Source organism: Mastomys coucha, unplaced genomic scaffold (genome assembly GCF_008632895.1).
Source record: "Mastomys coucha isolate ucsf_1 unplaced genomic scaffold, UCSF_Mcou_1 pScaffold5, whole genome shotgun sequence".
Lineage (NCBI taxonomy): Eukaryota > Metazoa > Chordata > Mammalia > Rodentia > Muridae > Mastomys > Mastomys coucha.
In genome coordinates, this window is record NW_022196911.1 from 32,926,919 (window position 1) to 32,947,796 (window position 20,878).

General features: G+C 37.5%; 2 long non-coding RNA genes across 2 annotated transcripts in view; both read left to right on the forward strand.

Annotated features, from left to right (window-relative positions):
• The first annotated feature begins 520 nt into the window (after positions 1–520).
• LOC116078481 lies at positions 521–19,015 on the forward strand. The gene is made up of 6 exons (XR_004113562.1): positions 521–678; positions 10,140–10,212; positions 12,215–12,366; positions 12,580–12,706; positions 17,419–17,567; positions 18,934–19,015. It is a non-coding gene; the product is annotated as an uncharacterized LOC116078481 (long non-coding RNA).
• A 138-nt stretch (positions 19,016–19,153) lies between these two features.
• Positions 19,154–20,878, forward strand: part of LOC116078482 — an 18,047-nt gene continuing 16,322 nt past the window's right edge. The window contains exon 1 of the long non-coding RNA XR_004113563.1: positions 19,154–19,246. This is a non-coding gene — a long non-coding RNA (uncharacterized LOC116078482). The remainder of the gene's footprint in view (positions 19,247–20,878) is intronic.

Consider the following 20,878-nt stretch of genomic DNA (forward strand, 5'->3'; position numbering starts at 1 on the left):
TCAGAAGATTGTTCAAAGGTTCCTGAATAAACTGCAGGAGAAGAGCCCGAGAGTGTGTTGCGTCATTCCTGCTGGTCGAGGGTGGTCGCGACACAGTATTACAAAGATATATGAGGTTATTTGTTGAACAATTAAGTATAGATGAGAAAATTAGAGGCATGAGTATCATCAATAAGGGTATTGTAAAACAAATTGTATTATCTATAATGTACATTGGTAGATGGGAATGTGGACATATGGTGTGAGGGTATGCATACTTTAAAAAATATATATATATATATATTTGGTTCTTCAATAAGTTGTGTGTGTGTGTGTGTGTGTGTGTGTGTAAAACTTAAAACAATGCTCAACTGTAAATCCTCCCAGTTTAAGACAAGATTTATATTTTAATTTTTTGGTAAATTATTATAAATTTTAATAAAAGTAACCATCTTATGAATTTTAAAACTAAATTTCCTGGATGGCTAATGTTCCTTTTCTTAATATTCAACTATCCTTCAGTGAGATCCATCCAATTCTACCAAAATTTTATCTCCTAGTTAAACATAAGATGTTCTTATTGTTTCAGAACCCTGACAGCTCATAAAGGAGAACACTCAAATAGAGTGTTTTCCAGAAAAATCATGAATGGACAGCACGAGAGGAAGAATGCCTCGGCCAACCTCAGCATCCAGCAAGGTATTCTGCAAAACTCAAGCTTTACCTGACATTCTCAAATGTGTGCTATTTCAGTAAGAAGCAATCTCACACAAGCCACTAAATATCATGCTATTGGTCTTTCATTCTTTCTGCTGGACTACAAGGAATCTCTTTAGAAATCACTGTTCGTGAGAACTTGAATATATTTTGCCTTCAAAAATATGGAAACACAAGATTACCTGCTGTTAAATCCCGAGGAAAATTTGTTTTGCAAAAATTTTAAAAATTTCCCTCAGGAAGCTGCTGCTTCAAGCAAAGATGCAGTGATTAAGAGGAAAATTATCATTCCCATGGAGAAGGGGAGAAAGATGTAGGAACTGAATTTGAGGAAATGCAGTGGAGTGATTTCTCAAAGTGGGTCTTAAAAGCCACCAAATTCAGTGCCCTTTAAGAATTTCCAGGCTGAACCTAAATTAGGGGAAGCAGGCCAAGGCCAATTTATGATTCAGTTATGGAGATTTGCTAGTCAGAGTGTGCAATTAAGGAAGTCAGAGATAGCAAAGGAAGGAAATTCCCACCAGTCTGTAGCATGAACCCCTCAAGTATTTGGCAGAACAATGATCCATGTGTAAAGAGAGAAAGACTCGCTGTAGTAAGGGGAAAAAAGTATTCAAGAGGAATGATTACACGAACAATACCCACTGCTCAGTTAGCAGTGGAAAAGTGCCCATACCCATCAGGCAACCTCTAATAAACGACGAAAGTCACAGGTCATTTTCTTGCACACATGAAGTCCCATTTTATAATCCCCAAATGCATAGAACAACATTGAACAAGAACACAGTGTGCATTGAACGTATCTTGCCTTACTTTTCTAGGCTGTTAACTATTCAAACGTGGATACACATATTTGTAATACAGGTTCAATTCTTTGAACTCAGATAATACTGAAGATACTCATTAATGAAAGCTCACATCATTAGAATAAAATTGCTAGCTCTGAACTAGTGCAAAAATCCTTTTGTCTCTCTCTCAACAGCTTCAGTAGCAATTATTCTGAAGACTATTAAGGGGCTTCCCATTTTCATTATCAATTCATTTCTTTTGGTTTGCTTTCCCTTCTTTTCCTTTTTTCTTCTTTCCTTCTTTCCTCTTCTGTTATTTTCCATTTTTAGATAGGATCTTGCTTTGTAGCCCAGGCTGGTCTTCCACTTACCGTGTATCTGCCTCAGACTCCAGAGTGCAGGTTCTACTATACCTAACTCCAGCTACTTTTCTCTTCCTGTTCCTCCTCTTTGAATGCATAGTCTATTACAGCACTGATAATTTAAAATGGTATACTAATTGGTTGATCACATACTAGCTCAAGCAGAGTTTTAAGTCTTCTAAGGAATTGCTTAGTTGCTCTCTAAATAAACAAACAGACTGACAATTGGATAATGAAATCTTAAATTTGCTTTTTTGTAAAATCACAGCATTACTACACATCAATTTTACAATTTATAGAATAGTTAGTAGACCATTAAAATTTCCCAGCCCCTTTTGGAAATTAAATAATGTGATCTGAAAGAATCTAATAGAAAATCAAAACAATAAAGCCTGATCCATGTGTGGGTCCTTGTTTAAAACGATGGATATGTATTTGGGTTTTTTGTTTGTTTTGTTTTTAATTATTTACTTCTTATATTAAAATAGGTATTTTATATAGTGAAAGACCCCCGGAACTGGGGAGATCCTTACTCAAGTCTCTGGACAACGCGACCACCCAATAACTCACGAGAGACCGAACTTGCTGCCATCACATGAGGTTTATTGGGGATACCGGTACCGGGGTCGATCTCATGACCTTGCCAGTCAGAGGAGTTCGACCCCCGGGCACAAGAAGTCTGGAGTATTTAAGGAAAAGACCACAAGCTGGGGGCGGGGAGGGGGTTACCAAGGAAACGTGACATGAAAACAGTGGAAAATTTCAGAGGGACTCAACCCAAGGTGTTCAGTTAGGGAGGGGAACATATTCATTCTAGGAATGTAATCTTCATCTACTGGTTGACAGGGTGGAGAGTCTCATAAACCACTAGACCTTCATTCTTAGTTCCACCCTTATAGTGGATCATTCAAGAGGGGCAGGTATCGGGAACCAGAACCCTGAGGCTCTGGGTTCCTGGAACTGGCTATTTTATATTTCTGGCTGGCTACAGTGGCCCCCCATGTCCTTTTAGGTAAAGGTTATACACCATACATTTGTATTAAATGCCCTCATTTTAAATTCTAAGATTCTCCAGACTTTCATTAGCATATCCTGATGACCGGTTTGTCTTCAACTCTTCCCAGTTCTCCCCATCTTGATTTACTTCCTTTAAAGTCTATTAAAGAAATAAATAAGCTTCTAAATAAAAATAACATAAAACAAAAAATAATACATACAAATTGGACAAAGCAAAGAAAAAGAAATTAGCCCAGAAGATAGCACAAGAGTCTTGAGACCCACAGGTCTGCATATTCAGGTATCCCATAAAAATCACTATCTGAAAGGAATAATTTATATACAGAGGACCCTGGCAGACTCAAGTAGGCCAAAAGCATGCTGAGCTGCCTCAGTCACTGTGAGTCCATGTGAGCATTGCTTAGGTTAGTTTAGAGGGCCTTGTTTTCTGAATGTCCACTATCAGCTTGGGCACTTACAATCTTTCTACCTCTTCGGCAACTACACTCTTTTGAAAATGTCTTCTTCCATAGTATGTCCTGAGTTCTGAGGAGAGGAATTTGTTTACAATCCCAGAACTTTTAAGTAAAACAGGAGGTAGAGGCAGCTTGATTCCCTAGAAAGTCTCGAGAACCTGAAATTTTCAGCAGAACACTAAACAAGAGAGAACCTGACTCAAAAATAAGGTAGAAGAAAAAGGTCATTACCCAAGGCTGTTCTCTGACCTCCACATATACATGCTCACACTCAAATATATTCACGTACATATCATTTACAAAATGATAAGTAAATATGAATACACATATACACACACACATGATAAGAAACATACATTTGAATGATTTTTCCTTTCTGCCATGCACACTTTGCGTGACAGCAGTTTGAGGCGAAAACTTCAAGGAAAGTCAGTCTCCTGCCCCCGCATTGTTGCCTGGCACCCCTAACTCAGAGGTAGCCCAGATATGTCCTTGCCAACTCGTGTGCTAGGTGCCCACCAAAATATGATTTATTTACAGCTGGACAAAATCTGACATTGCTCTCTGACCTTCACCAATGTTCCAACATCTTAGCCAAACCCTGGTTTGGAATTTACCCACCCAGACTAGTTGCCTCCGGCATTGTGGGTAGGGCATTGAAGTTTACAGAATGGAAGACTTATTCCAGGACAAGGTCAAGTAAAATCCTCATTCTCATCCAAGTACTGCAGCTGAACCACTCCTAGGAATTAGTAAGAGACAGTCTCTACTTCCCCAAAAGATTAGCATAGTGGGCGTTTTACCTAGGATGGGCAGGACCTTGAGCAGAGAGTGTGTGTTTGAGAGAGACAGTCTGCAGCATTCAGCAGTCTAGATTCAGCAGTCAGCATTCAGCATTCGGACTCACTCGCACTCAGACTAGAACCAGAACATAGGTGGACTAGGACTTAGATTCATGCAGTCCGTAGCCCCCCCGGGCCCACGTGCTCTGGGCCTGAGGGTGCAGCATAAGTCGAGATTCAACAGATTGAGCATTCGAAATTCAAGCATTCAGCATTGAGGATTTGAGATTTGAGCCTCTACCCTCCTGGCAGGCACACCTGCAAACCCCACAACCCCCACCTCGCCAGACTCTGGCCCAGCCCATGCAGCCCGAGTGTGCTTGGAGCCCTGCGGTGTTGCACCAGTCTAGAGGAGATGGCTGCTGTTTTAGATCTAGTGTGTTTTAGGTGGCCTCAGATGTACCTCGACTACTGAGCTCCCAGATTTTTCATTTCTCTTTTGCAATGATTGTAAAAGCCTCAAGTCATTTTTGAGAAATACACTCAGATCCTACACTACTTGTGTCGAGTCTATTTGTCACCAGCCGAATCCCGTGCACACCTGGCTAGAACCCATCATCCCGCGGTACAAGGGACCCCATAAGAAACCCCAGTCCGTGGCACCTTTCTTTATAATTAGTCTAAAATGGATTACTGGTAGAGATTTTAGTCAATTCTGAAAATGAAAGTAGGTCATCATTGCCATGGTTTTATCCAGTACTTGATATATCAATGATCGCCATAGAATAATTGAGGATATGTTTCAAAGTATTCTCAAGAGTTTTACTTATCGCCTTGTTCCCTTCCCAATTGGACCAAAGTCACTATAGTTAAGGACTAAAAATCCATGTTTTTGACAAATTGTTAAGAACCTGTTACAAGTCTGAAGCCTTTGAAATCCATTGAGGCATCTAATATCCATCCATCAGAGTGCCTTCCTTTTGAGCAACAGAATATCTGGTACCTATTGGCATCTGCAGTTGAAGCATCAAGTTTGATTCTTGCTGCTGAGCTGTTGACAGGACTTTAATAGATCCTGGTTTCTAGCTTCCCGTGACTCAATCCCTTATATCAACTGTTCCTTTTTTAAAATCAGGCTCTTACCTTGTAGGGGATCCCTAGCTGTATCTCTTCCACGATGTTCATATTTTTATTTTAAGTACAGAGGTCAAAATATAATGAAACGATCTAATAATAGCTCAATGACTCCATGACAAAATCTTAAATTATCTAACACAGCCTCTCTTGAGAGATGTATTTATTTACACAGAAGACCATGTCAAAGTATTTAGTGCTTTAAATACATACACTGGTATCATGACAAATGAATTGAATGTGTGTTGATAGGGAAAATAGTCATGTACATACACACACACACACACACACACATATACATATATATATACATATATATATATATATACACATATATATTCACACATGAACAAATATACAAATGGTATGGCAATTGAGAGTGGCAGAGAAAATTAGTAAAGGAAACACTTAGTTATTGAGGTTCATTAAAGGGATCTATGTAAATTTTTTCTCTAATATTAATTGACTGTCTCTTGTCACCAAACTAAGCTTTCAATACTGGGATTAGGTTACATCTAACTGGTCTGCTAGCCAAAGGGGCCTATGGGAATCTCCAAACAACCAAGGCTGTTGCCAACTGTATAGATTGCTCTCCACAAACTTACAGCAAGCCCTGATTACTAAAGACACAACACACAAAACTCATTGACCATGGAGATGTCAAACTGGTGCCTAGATAGAAACTTCACCCTTATGTTCCAGTGTCTTTGGTTCAGAGTTACTCTGAATGTTACCTAAAGAAAAATGTAAATAACAAGCAAGCCACAAACCCTTTGATTTACAATGGTGTCCTGTCTGCAAGAGATGCAAAGATAATGATGGCATAAATCTGTAGGAGTAAGCAAGTGATGACCTATATGACTTACAGCCCATACCACAAGATGGATACCTCACCCAACACAGATTTGGTTAAAAAAAAACAAAGCAAAATAAAACAAAAAAACACCTTTTTCAGTTATATTTAACTACTTTAACCTAACTATTGATAATTCAGAGAGCTTTTTGATGATTTAAGAGACAAGACAGAATTGCAAGAGTAATGCTAAACAGCTAATGTTTATGAAATTTGTCAATTTGAGTGACATAGATGAACAATAGTCTCCTGCTAAAGTAATTGTATTCTCTCCAGAATATCTCATCAAATTTTGAAATACTTGCCTAATCCAAATCACTTGTATATTGATGTATTTGGCCTATCTTCTGAGAATATAGAAGTTAATCAGATGACTTCCTGGTCCAAGAAAACCCACCATGGTTGACAGGAGGATGAAAATAGACAACATGAGAACTGTGGTGACAGGTGACAGGGGTACCCATGTGGCACTGAATGAATGTGTGATAGCTCAAATATGTTCTTATGGAGCATGTGGATTTCTGAGAGGACAGCCTCTGTATAAAAAAAAGATGGAATTAAAATGAAATCATTTTATAAAGCAAAGAATTACACACAAAGAGAACATCATTTATAAAGGCCCAGAGCAATGACTAGGTTCAGCACATTCAGTTAACAGAATCTCCCTTGCATGCCTTGAGTCTATGCTTTGCAGCATGATGGGGGAAAAGACAATATATGAAGGGTTTACAACAACCAGTTTAGGAAGACATCAGACTTTCTAAAGATGGGGATGTGCAAACTTGAGGAAAAATAACAGAGACAAAATAATATTTTGTAGCATTTATGATGAACTATGTATGTATTGTGGTAACTGAACCTCATGACTTTCTCATGAGAAAAACTGAGGCTTGGGAAATGAATAATACTGTCTCATATTTTTCATCCAACCAGTACTTTTCTTGATATTTAAAAACATTAACGTGACTCTCAGAGACAGTAGCAATATTATTCCAATACATATCAAAAGAGTGCTCTTATTTTACTAGTTTGGTGGGTGTGTTTTCAAAGGTTTAATTGAGAAGTGAACAAGATTAGAAATAAAGAAATTAGGTATGAATCCTGACTACTAGCAATTTATATTTAAGTGGAAGATGTATACTACAGTGAGTTTAGACTAGAATGCAAGAACTCTGAAAATACAAAAGGGAGAAAAAATAGGTAGGAAATAAAGAATAGCATGGCTTCTAGGATGAGTTTTAGGGTTATAGAGCCAGGGACTATGAAAAAAAATGAGATGGGATATATCGTACTTCTTGACTCATCCATGAAAGGGAAAAAAATAAAAATAGAGAGAGACAGACTCTGTAGGAAGGACTCACAACTTCAAGATTTGAAGCAATGGATTGAAGTAAGATGTACATACCAAGGAAGTTTCATTAATGTCAGATTTTTAATCAAGGCCCTAGCCTATAAGTGATGCATCATTACACTGAAAATTGATTGAGAATCTTTGTTTTTTCCTTAAATGATTTTTCAATGTATGATGTAAGCAGAATCAATTTACTATGCCCATTACCTAAGTTCCCTTGTCTGCACATTTTTCGACTTATGATCTTCTAACCTCAGTTTTTGAGTGAATGAATGGGCCGTGCCCATTGGGAAAAACTCAGCAATGAAGTCTTAAAATTTTCTAGTTTCTGCCGGGCAGTGGTGGCGCATGCCTTTAATCCCAGCACTTGGGAGGCAGAGGCAGGTGGATTTCTGAGTTCGAGGCCAGCCTGGTCTACAGAGTGAGTTCTCGGACAGCCAAGGCTACACAGAGAAACCCTGTCTCGAAAAACCAAAAATAAAAAACAAAAAAAAATTTCTAGTTTCTTCAAGTCTGCTCTTCAGTGGCCTGTTTTCCCTTGAAATGTATTGATAGGTATCATAATTCTCTCCTTCTCCATGTTTGAAACTCTAGTTTATTTATATAAAGAGACTTGAGTGGGAGATATGCTATAGTTTACACACTAACTGACAGCAGCCCAGGTATTTCTTTTACCATTTTAGTTCTCCCTCAAGAGAAACATATTTTCATTATTTCCTCAATATTTAACAAATCATTTTTCTTTAAGTTCATTTAGTTTCAGTCTTGACAAAGTACAGGTGCTAGTTGGGAACACCTGATGACAGCTGTTTTCTTTGGTACGGCATCTGCCCATGCACAGTTCATTTCTTGTGTATCTCCCACCAATACACAAGTAAGAGCAACCTTTTCTTTATGGTGTAATGATCTTGGGTGGAACCACAGGGCTATTAAATAAAGCTCGTAATTCTTAAATATGGCATCAGGGTCCCTCAGAATTTTTCCCCTCTGCCTCTACATTTCCTGCTAGAGACAATGTATGTGACTACTTTTAAGGTGCCATAATCTTTCTCATGTCTCATCCTTTCCAAAAGCTGTTCCCTCTGTCTATTTCCTGTTCAGGTAACGCAAACATTCATTTCACATGAATCTGACTGACATTTCATTCTTAGCTAATAACACCCAGTTTGAATTTTTCTTATCATCTCCTTCATTCTGTATTGATTTCTTTTAGTACACGATAAACTGCCATATATTCCCATATCATTTCAGGATTCACCTTAGTATATTATCTTGTATGGGACAATCTTCTATTCCAATATCACTCCATATTGCTATTTGGTCTATCATTCCTCATGCTGCATTACATCTCAGTTTCTGAAGCCTCTATTCTCAAGAGTATCTTAGAATTCTCTTGGGAAGTATTTTGACACTATGTTTTTAATGCAATAGTAGGATAACCTAATGAAATGTAGGCACATTTGAAGTCCTTCAGTGGAATATTTATAGTTATATAGTAGAGCATTCCTTAAAGACTAGCTTTAATCATGTTAGGCTTGTCATGTTCATTTTTTTTTTTTTACTGTGGGTTTGTGAGAAAAGGACACAGGGTAGGTTTAACATACACGTGATATGTCTCAATCATTCCTGATATGTCATGGGAAGAAGGCTTTGCAAAAGTGAAGAAACTATAAATTGTAGGGGGGCAGACTCATTTTAACCTCAATTATCCAAAAGTTAGCCATAAGCTCTTTGCTAGCTGATGCTGTATTGCCATATGTACTTTCTCAGCAATAAGCAAGGTAACTTGTGTGAAACCTCTTAGGTTCTTCTATTTTTTCCCTTTGAAATGGTGTTTAAAATACACCAGCTTGAGATATAATATGGCAAAGTTTTTGATGATTTTCTTCACATTGTTTTGGGCAAAATAAGATAAAGTAGAGAAATTCAATTTCTTATTGGTGTATTCCTTGAGATTTTGCAATTCTCATCATAAAAGGAGGTGTGGATATAGTAGAACAATACAATAACATAAATTCTGACAAGGGCATATAATTGACTATTTAATGCATATAAATGTATGATTCATTAATAATAAATGTATTCAATTTGTGCCTAGCATCTCCATAGTGTTCTTTTCCTGTGCTTCAGGATGCCTTGGCCACTCTATATCTTGTCCTTTCTGCAGACTACCAGCACTGCATTCTCTGTCAGCACAAATTGGCCATTGTGTATTTTTCTTATGAATGGCATAATTCAGCAGTTATCTCATTCTGACTGGCTACTTCATTTGATAGTGTCCTTAAGATCCATCCATATAATCGTATGTGTAATACTCTATAGTCACTATCCACATCCCCTAGTAAATCAGATTTTGTTTATTCACTTATCTCTCAATTTTCACCTAAGTTGTATACAATTGTTGACTACAAAACTCTCATAAAAGTCATAGTGCAAAAAAAAACTTTTTTATTATCATATTTTAAAGCAAGCATGGTACCTCTAATGTGTAAATCATGATCTGCGGTTTTGAGGTATAAAGATCACTGTAAGTTTGAGGATAGCCTAGGTGACAAAGTAGTTTCTGGGCAATTCTGGGCTGTAATAAGACCCTACTTAAAAAAAATCTCATTTTGAATCCTTACTGCAAATACTTCATACTGAGAAACAAGTAGAGAATCTGCTAGTGGCCAAAAAGAATTACTTCCAATCTTCCCTACAGGCAAAAAGATGCTCAAGAGTTCCTGATTTAGAGATCATCTCTGCTGCGTTGAAAATAGGAGCATAGTCCTATGGTAGGCAATGAAAAGCATATTAACTAACAAAGAGTCATTTGATGCAAATTTGCTTTTGAATTTATGCTGAATATTCCTTACTAACTTTAACTTAATCTATGATTGGCTGGGATTTCTCATTTGCTACATTCTATTCTCAACTCCTTCTTAAAGAAGGCTATCAAACATTAGTTTGAAATGTCAGAAAAATCTTGATGATACTTAATGTAATTAAAGGAGGCTGTATGCCAAGATATAGATATTAAATCCAATATGATCATTTAAGCCTTGTTTTCTCTCATATTTTGAGAACTTTTTCAACTCTCAGACATTTCTAAGGCATTTAATAAGGCCACAGGTCATAGGCCTATAATGGAGGATCAAAAATTTCCACGTCTAAAACTATGTAAAAAAATGTAAGCCTCTAGGTCTTACTTAATACAAGATGTGAGAACATAAATGAACTTATAAAGGGTTCTTCTTGTCCTGGACTATTACCTTGAGAAAGATGATTTTAAAATTAAAATATATGTTAGGGTCAAGAGGATGACCAGAGAAACTCTTTCATTTAGAAAATTGAAACCTTTAATCAAATTAGGAAACTCAGAGCATAGAGAAAAAAGGTAGGGAAATTGACAGTCGAGAAGCCTTACATAAAGCCACTCTTAAAGTGGGCATTTCACAGTCATCTTAGTGCCCAGACTTCACAAGGATCCCTCCTGTCATCTGCCTATCGACTCTTTCAACCCTGTATTTCATAACTCATTATTCAGTCACAGTAAGGAAATCTTTACCCCCAAACAACAGAAAAATGGTTATACTCAGGGGTAGAGTTATAATTAAATATATCTTCAGAGGCATTTAACTTTGGAACACCGTGATGCATGTAATACTTGTTTAAAGTGTCAAATGAGCATAACCTGATTTCCACATTCTGAAAGAATGGCCATCCAGTAATTAGTGCAGTAACTGTTACTTGCAACTGTTTTCAGTAGATAACTGGGAGGCTTGTGTGTAAAGTAAATGGACTTTCAATGGGGCTCCTTTCAGAACATACAGCAAGCAATCACACCAAAATATTAATTTGCACTCAAACACTTGATACCACAAGACACTCCAATTATCTATCACTGTTAAAGCCAGAAGACTTTCTCAGGCTTTAAACTAGTCTCTGAAGAGATTTAATTCAATATTACTTACCCAAAAGCAGCCAGCATGCTCTTTTGTTGACCTTCAGGTCAATGAGAGTGACCCAACTGAGACCCAATCAAATCTAAATATCTCCCCCCTAAAGAACGATTCACAAGGTTAATTGTATCTTGGTTCTATTCACTGAATAAGGAATCAATTAAAGAGAATAGCAAAAGAAGCCATAAATGGCTACATGAACTGTGTAGGAGCAAGCCATAGACAGAAATGTTTCCCTCCACTTCCAACACTCATGTATGTCTATAAGGAAGTTAATTAAACCATGGAATGGACATTCTTATGTTTTTCATAATCATTACAGTCAACATTAGTTTAGTCTTGCATGAAATCATATTGTATTTGTGAACACGCAAAGGCTCAGATGGACACCTAAAACTGTATAATTATTGGTGACAATGACAATGTTCTTTGAACATGATGCCATTGAAATGTGCCATCTTTCTGAATTGAAGAGAAATACAGTGTCAGTGCAGTTAGCTGTAACCACATGATATGGGGATGGGAAGAGAAGTTTTCAGTGAAAGTACTACTGTTACATATTAATTTTCAAGGTTTGTGTTTGAGCAGTGAAAAATATCAAAAGAGTACAATTTATAAAGGAAGATGATAAGAAGTGGAAATAGCACTTTTCACAAGAAATAGAAAAAGGTGGCTATAGTATCGAAATACTTAACATTCTGCTTAGGTTGTAATACAATAACACAAAGAGAGGGAACTATCTTTTAATATCCTAAAATAAAGATCCTACCTACCTGGAAGTATACTATTGACAAGCATTATCATGAGGATTTTTGGAAATTCTTTTGTTCCCTAGTGCAGTTCTTGAAGAAACTAAGGCTGGAGAATTTAACATCTTCCCACAGGATAATAAATTAAAAACAAAACAAAGAAAGAAAGCAGCCCAAATATGAAAGCTTGAAGCTCATTCTACATCTTTTACTGCAACTTCTTTACATTGTGCCAAAGGTAAGATACTCAGCTAGAATAGTCATGTATGTATGAGAGTTTAGTGTACCATGACAGCTAACACATCCTAGGAATAATAAAGGATGCTCAAAATGTTCTGCCTTGAAACAGAAGGAGCCTGAGCCAGAGCCAGTCATCTGAGGGTCTCAAGCTTGCTGCTAGAGCCAAGTTTCTCCAAGCCACTGATACGTTGATTTTTTTTTTTTATTCTAGTATTAGCGGCTCTTTTGATTCTTCTTGACAAAGCAAACATGGCATTTCATCAAGTTGTCTTGGAAGAGAAAAAGTTGGAGATTTGTGCTCTACCTCTTTAATTCCTGCATATGACCATCAGAATAAGGTAGGATTCTGACTTGCCATTCTCGAATGAACCAATAGTAGTATGCTGGCTCATAACTTGTATCCACTTATTCTATCCTAAAGATCTCCTTTTATTTCTGCACAAATGTTCCCATCTACTGTTCATCCACCAATCCTTCTGAGCAGAACTCTATACTTGGGCTCTAAACTTTGAGATTACTTATGCATGTATGCTGGTATGCTCCAAATAAACGTAAGCTTGTTAGCTGTACATTTCAATTTAACAATCTTCTCATTTCAAAATAGCATCAAATATTCCCCCTAAGTCTTTGGCTTGTGAATAGGTTCAATATCCAGTTTCTTCTGAAAGTACAAATTACATGTTCCTTCCAGTCATTTCCTTAGATTGGAGCTGTTTGCCCATTTTTTTCCATTATACATCCTCACGCTCTCCCTTCTAAGCATCCTCTCTTCCCCTCCCCAAATCTCATTGGGTTTGGGTTTATTGTAGTCAGAACATTTGATCTCTGATTCTGCTTCAGCATCTCTAAACTAGTTACTTTGGCTGTTGCTATTGCTTTTTCTGTCCAGCAGTTACCACTCAGGAGCATGTTAAACTGAGACCTGAACTGTCAGGATGAACATTTGAATCAGGATTAGCCATCAAAGGAGGGCAACCACTTATCAGGCCCCATGAGGGGAACTAGCTTTCAGAATAATGCTTCTCTCAAAGAAGCATGACTAACACATTGAAGGGGTAAAACATGAAGCAGAGAGCAGGTTAGACTTGTTAAGTGGCTGTAGTGTGCTATAATCAATGACGATTATGGGAAGCCCAGATATAAACATGCAGTATCAAGCAAGGGGAGCTGAAACAGGTACACAGCTGCTCATCTTTATTATAGCCTCCTGGACTCAGAATATGTAACTAAAACCACAGGTGTTTTTTGTTTTGTTGCCTAGATTCTTCTAGGCAAGACTAAATGAGACCTTTAAGAGAAATGATTATGTTATCTTACATATAATGCATATATAATCCATTCAAAAACTTAGGTAAGGACCGCTCTAGCCTAATGTATGCCTAAGCCATGTATGCACGAGTGCATCTTTTGATTGCATCCTGCTGAGGTAAGCAAAGGGGAGAGAGGATGCTGAGAGCCTTTAGTGCCAAAGAAACTTCTAAATGTGCTGGCTCTCTCTAATACAGGTGCTCTTATCATCACACAGTTGTTTTTACTAAGTACCAATTATACATGGTTGTGTCTGGGGCCAAGCACAAAGTCCACGACCTCTACCTTCTTGAGCCTCATTACTAGGCTCTTCAAAAGGGTTCCTCATTTGTTGTCCCTGCTATGAAGTATCTGTTCCCAGGAAATAGTTAGCATCAAGCAGCTGTTATTAATCTACTCTTTGAAGGATTTTCCTGGAAGCCAGGCACCTGCTGAGGTGAATAACTGTCCCAGTGGGAACTAAGCTAAGCACAAACCACAGTTCCACTTTCCATCCTCTATCCTTAAGAATGCCTGAAATGAAATGAATCACATGGAATGGAGAAGATACAGCTGCCTGCTTCCTTTCAAAGGAAAGGAACCTGAGCCAGAGTGAATTGCAGACAGGTCTTACCCAACAACTGTGTGCCCCCATGCAAACATTTCCATTTGACTCCCAAATTCAATGAAATACTCAATAGAGATTTTTTTTTTTTTTTTTAGTCCGAGGAACAACAAAGTTTGACTTAAATTTTGAAAACATTCTCTTACTTTGGAGGAGAAGAGACCCTCTTGACATTTATCTCATTAAAAGCCTAGTTTAAACTAGGATTCCTGTACACACGGCTCTATTGCTGCCATTTTGATAACTTTTAAAAATCATTCTTTGAATAATAGTATATAAATATAAATACTAGCCCTAGGGACAGATACTTTAAACTTTGAGATACTTCAGTCAAAAGCCCTATCTCTTGCTCAGGACTTCTGGAAAGATAGCTAAAAATAATTTTTTTACTCATTTACCTTGAATAGAGATATGCCTCTATTTTTGTAGTCGTTCTTAAGGATGTTAGTGCTATCCCCACTTCTCTACATATTAATGCAAAAACAGTTTAAGAGTAGATGTGTGATGTAATTTAAAGTACATCACATAACACATGCACACACACACATGTGCATACATGCACCACACACAGAGTTTATGTTTCAGGAAACCTTTACTCATCATGAACACACAACCAAGCGTGACCTTGAAGTCCTTTACTTCCTTTTCATTTATTCTTCTCTCAGACATTTTTGGACTTTAATTCAGTTTCATCCTCTCCCCCCAGTTGCCTACCAATACCTCTCTTTCACCCTCCCCAACCCCATTCTCCAACCTCCTCTCTCAGAAGAAAAAAAACAGGCCTTCCAGGGACATTGACCAAAATATGGCTTAACAAGCTAAAGTAAGATCAAGCACATTTTGCACATCAAAGCTGGAAGAGTCTACCCTATAGGAGGAAAAGGCTCTCAAAGGCAGGAAAAGGAGTCAGACTGCACTTGTTCCCACTGTTAGGGTTCTCACAAGAACATGGAGCTACACAATCATAACATATATACAGAGGACCTTGGTCAGACTCCTGATCTACAGACTCCGTGATCTCTGTGAACACTCATGAGTCCCAGTCAGTTGATTCTTTGGGCTGTGTTCTTGTGGTGTCCATCATCCCTCTGGCTCATCTAATCCTTCCCCCTACTCTGCAGGGTGAAATCTGCCTAATATTTGGCTGTGGGACTCTGCCTCTGCTCCCATCAGTTGCTGGATGAAGTCTCTCTGGTCCCTCTGGTGACAATTATGCCATTAGGCTCCAGTCCTAGCACATCCTGCAGGCAGGACAAACTGTAGATCAGAGTTTTGTGGCTTAGTTGGGGTCCTAATTCCTCCACCTGAGGCTTTGCATCGTTATAGAGGGTGGCAGGTTCAAAAATCAGTGTATCCCCATTATGAGGAGTCTTCACTAGTATAACCCTCATAGATGACCTTGAAATTCTTATTCCATTGATTCTACTACCCAAGTTCTAGAATTACAGGCATGGACGCCGAATGCCAGATTTATGGGTATGGGGGCTGAACTTTGGGCATGCTAAAGTAATCTCATTCTACCAACTGAGCTGTATCCCAGGTTCTGTATATTTTCACACATACAGAAAAACTGAAATAATTATGCAACTAAAATCTACATAGCCACTTCCCAGATTCTACAACCAATATTGTACAGATACCTTTGAATTTAACAATTAGACAAATTGCACCGCTGCTCTAGGAATGACATCCAAATCTGAAAAACAGCTAACATTTTTGGCAGTGTCTACTGGGCTGTCGGCCGCCTTACCCGTCCAGTTAGAAGTAAGGAGGCAAACACCGAGCCCTTCTCCATGCAGTTTAATCAGGAACCTTCATATTTACTTCTTACTAGCTAGCTTCTTTTATATTCTTCTATATCTTCTTCTTACATCTTACTTATTATTCCCCCAGCCCCCAGCCCTTGTGAGTTAAATACTTTCCCTGGTCCCAATCAGCATCAGCTACGTGGCAAAGCATAATAGGCTACAAGAAATCATTCCAGCTTGCATCATAAACTAGAGGCACACACCTTTTCCAACTAAGGCTTGTTTATCTCAATGCTCTCTGCTCTGGCCGGAGACCAGGTGCTATATACATATATTTATATGGTGGCAGCTGCGGTTCCCCACATTTCAAGCTACCCCATGACCTCACCTGTCGTCTCTTCCTTTGCTGGTAGCTACACAACTATTCTCATATATTCTTCAAGTATGTAAATTTTATCCAATGCAAAGGGATGTTATTTTTGCTCTGTTAGACCATCTCCTTCAACTCCTCTAGTCTCAGTGGAATTGCACATTTTCAGAGACCCCTTTCCATGATCTTTGAGTCAATGACATCTTTGTAACCTGCTACCCTCAGCTCCGCCTATGCAGTAACACGACCATAATGCCACACTCACACACAATCTACTGTGATGGAGAAAACAGACTACAATGGAAACTTTTGAGATCTGGAATATTAATCCAGCATATAGCAACTGTATTCATGCCCATGGTGTCCTTCATTAAGAGACCACATACACATTAAGAAAAATGGGTAGGAAATGTTGCCCGCAGCCTACTGTAGAGATTGTTACAGTGGGCTTGTGTCTAAAGCCTTTGGTGCCTATGCAAAGCAAGAGCGACCCAGAAAGGAAAACTTTGACTTTTCTCAGTTGCATCAACTAAGAACTATGAAATATTCAAAGTTGTGCAATTGGTAGCGCTAAATTTCCTCTAAAATATTTCTAACCTATTACAACAATTTTGAATATATCCTGGTTAGGTTCAGTTTGACATTTCTTACAAATATTTTGTAGGATGTTATTTTTTTTTCATTTTCATAACCTTCTTCACACCATGGAAAGCTTCAGGATAAAAAGAGAACTGTGGTGATTTTCCTACTAATTAGTTGCTCTTATTAAAAAGAGCAAGATAATTGATTTTAGGATGCACTACCCCTTATTAAGACCTAATTAAGCTGTATATCAAAGACTAATTAAATGGCATTATTCCATCTCACTGATGAGTCTTGATGCTCGGTGAATAGATTTGGGTGGTAGATGAATACTCTTGGAATAGATTTCACAGCCAGACAGATAAATATAGACGAAGAAGCTGAGTAAAGGGAATTTTCGATTATCTAAACCTAACACACTTATTGGTATTTCTTCAGCCTGACAGTTGGAAATGCACGAAATGAAACATTTAAACACAAACTCAGCACTGTTTAGGATAGAGTACAATGAAGGAGCACTGCTGGAAAGCTGAACATTTAAATATGCCATTAATCCTTCTCATGAAATGCTGGCAGGAGAATTGAAGGTATTTGTTTATTTATTTACTCTTTTGATGAGTCAACCTACTAAGTTTCAGTGAACCCTCACGAAGCACTCAATTATACAAGTAATCTGGCATCCGAAAACCTGAGATCCTTGCTAAGGTTGCCTATCACTACTCTTGGTTAGTTGTTTATTGAAGGCAGTGTCTGGTAGAGGAAAATGGCCAGGTAAGGTAAGAGAACAGAGTCATGGTAAGCAGTTCCCCTACCTAAGGAGCCCAAAGGTGGAGGGAACTTTAGCTTAAACAAATAGAAACTGCTCTTTAAAATATTTGGAGACTAACAGCCATTAATAGGACAACTGTTTTTCAGAATTTTATCATACATTAGAAATGAATATTTTCACCAGCAAATCAATCTGAAAGAAGTCAATATTTTACTTGACAAAGAAAATAATGCTCCAGTTCTTCAAATGTTATGTAAATCCAGCATAGTATTAATGCCATCAAGCTGCCCTTGTAACAGCCAAGCCACTGTCTTCTAGGCAATGCCATGGTGACAACAGAAACTCATCATTTCACTCAATCTGGGAGGTCCCAACCTCCTTGTATTTTAGTAGGTAGTTCCTCAAATTTGTTGGCCCTCCATAATGCAAATGCTTTTGAATAAATCACAAGATATTTGCAGAGAGTAATGATTTCAATATACAGCCAGGCTGTATTTGATTGTCTTTAATAGTTACCTTCACTGGCAGTACAATAATTTGCAAACAATAACATCAGTCATATGTCAGTGTTGCACTCATTACTGGCCAAGGTATAACCCGCAGAACCAATAATCTATACTACTAAACATCTCAATTAAATGTCACTGTGCACTAAGTGCAGGTTATTCATTTGAGGCTGAACTTTTGCAACTATAAGATATATTTTGAATTATCTGAAGGACATTGTCCCTTGAACTCCTTTTCTGTTAATAAGCAGAGAAGTGGAAATAGCTCTAACATCACTATGAAAGGCTGCACAAATAGAGAATCAAACCTGGTTAAAGAGACTAGAGTAAACAATTTATTTTTAGCCATCTTTAAGGAACACATAAGCGAGAGATAAAGGGTCTGACTCAAGTGTTTCAAGGTTGTCGCCACAGGTATTCAATTCGACTCAGCAGCACATATAATATTTAGATTACATTTTAGATGAAGCTTTACATCCTTTTATATTTTATGAAAAATTGCAGATTTTGAGATAATTTTGAATGATTACACACTACACATCATCGCTGAAAAACAATCAATTAGTAACAACAGCAATTCCTTCTTTGGTTTTATATTCCATGCTTGTTTTTCTTAATAGAGGTGGAACAGTGAAGACAGAGGGTTTAATTAATCTCATGGGATTTCTGTCTCAACAGGAACAAATCTTTCATGGTCCCAAATTATGAATCCACAAATCCATAAATCTAATCAACCACATGAATAAAAGAGAAATGGAGACAAATTCATTAAATTCCTTGAGATCTTTTAAAGAAAAATGTTATCAATGTGCTGAGTGAAATGTCAATGTATCATGGAAATCCAAGACATTGGTGAAACTCTCCAGGCAATAATGACATTTGATGGCAAATACAGACAGCCAGTCCTCTGACAAATGGTTCCAAATTATTAAACTGAATATATCCTTATCTAACTGCCAAAGCAATTATTATTTGAGACTGAACCTAAAAGGTGAGCTCATGTGGAAACTGAAAGTCTTAATGTGCTAAGAATAAATATTTCCTTGTAAACAGTTTTTGTTATTAAAGACAAAAGAGCTATAGACAATATTGAGCACATTAAAAGAGAACACCTAAAGCATCCAAATTTCAGCCAAAACTCGGAAGTAAAATGGAATTCCAGCACATTAAGAAGGGTTTATGGGTCACAATGAATGTGGCTGATCAAAACACTCCATGGGTTAGGGGAATTTACATTCACTTATGAGCAATTTAGGGAGTCTGCTGGCCCAAAGAATAATCAAAGGATTATATGTGTGATCTCTTCATGGCCACTGGCTTCTGCCTGGTGGCAGTGAGAGATGAGAGATGGATTTCTGCTTGATTTGGGAGATATTTACAACTTGTTCCAAATCAATTGCCAACTCAGCCCATGCAGTGATTCTCAAGTCTTGCTGATGGCAATGTGAGTGGGTGGCCATCCATGTCCCAGAGACTTGAGGCAAATAATAAAATGACAGAAAGCATAATATATTCAAAATTTCTTTAATGTTACTATTTTAATTACTTGGTAGACTGAATTCATTTCTTTTAAATGTCTGAGAAGCATATTCTAGACACTAGATTTTTTTATAAATTCATCTTTAATCATTTTTTCCCTTTTTCCCTTCAATTACTTGTCTTATTTCTCCCCTTATTCAATATGAGGTTACATTTTAGATAACTAGGAAGAAAATGTAGTCTTTTATCAAGTGTATGAATACAAAAGTTCTTAAAGTTTTGGACTCTGTTTTCTTTTTGAAAATTCTTAGGAGTTTTCTTCTACTTTTTACTTGTTATAATGCTGATTGATTGAAGGTTTACATATCTTCTGTGTCCGTGGCTGACCTCAGGGAATCAATAGCATTTGTTGTTTAATACAAAACTTTGTAGATAGTAGAAATTCAATAATCACTTACTGATTGGATGAAAAAAAGTGCTATACCCAGTACTGAATATTGAAGAATTTAATGTCTAAAAGTGCTTAATAGTGTCCATGATTGGAATAAGGATTTCCTTATGTGTGAGAATATGAAAGGCTATAAAAATGAGTAGACAAATTTTTGGTGAGTAAACATTTTATATCTTGACTCACATTTTATGGATAGTCATGAATTCAAACACAGCCTATATAATATTATAACAAATACTTAACAATGCATATCCTTATAAGATAGGCCTATTGTAGGCATATAATAAAAGGAATCTCAATGATTTTCCTTTGTAGTTTTCTATCCTTGAAGGGGTAATAACTGTAGACATGCTACATGGCTACCCCTTGATTAGGTCACACAATATTAAAAAGTAAAAGCCTTTTTGCATGTGACTAAGGAACCTAGAATCAAAGTATCTTAAGTAAACAAAGCAAAATTGAGATTATCCAGAATGAGTCTGGCAAAAGCAAGTAAGCCATTTATAAAAGTATCCTGAAGAGAAGGCCCTAAAGTGGTATCAGACACTCCTGTTGTCTTAAGAGAGGGGCAAGAGGGAGATGGGAGAGGGAGGAGGAAGGGCAGAGGAAGGAGGAGGAGAAGAAAGAGGAGGTGGAGAAGAAGAAGAAGAAGAAGAAGAAGAAGAAGAAGAAGAAGAAGAAGAAGAAGAAGAA